Source organism: Habropoda laboriosa, unplaced genomic scaffold (assembly GCF_001263275.1).
Source record: "Habropoda laboriosa isolate 0110345459 unplaced genomic scaffold, ASM126327v1 scaffold11, whole genome shotgun sequence".
NCBI lineage: Eukaryota > Metazoa > Arthropoda > Insecta > Hymenoptera > Apidae > Habropoda > Habropoda laboriosa.
In genome coordinates, this window is record NW_017100150.1 from 396132 (window position 1) to 396420 (window position 289).

The 289-nt window shown below is 24.2% G+C and overlaps 1 protein-coding gene across 1 annotated transcript in view; it reads left to right on the forward strand.

The window, feature by feature from the left end:
* The window catches only part of LOC108574817 (glycine receptor subunit alpha-2), a 6622-nt gene that overhangs the window by 1501 nt on the left and 4832 nt on the right, over positions 1 to 289 (forward strand). The gene's annotated exons all lie outside the window — the stretch shown is intronic.

The window sequence follows — 289 nt, forward strand, 5'->3', positions numbered from 1 at the left end:
TTTAAGAACATAATAAATATTATTTAAATATTTTGCTATCATTCATTTCATACAACAATAATTTATTCTTCATAAATATACCTTTACTATGTTTTTAATTTGAACATCTAATAGAAAACAATTTCTTTTACAATGTGGAGTCACATGCATTGCATTATGTCACCAGTACTAGTACAAAGCAACAATGAACTATTCTTACTACTTAGTAATGTCTGGAATTTTAATTCAAGGATCTTCTTTCAAAACAACTTCATCGTTCTACGTATTGCATTTATTACTAAAATAAATT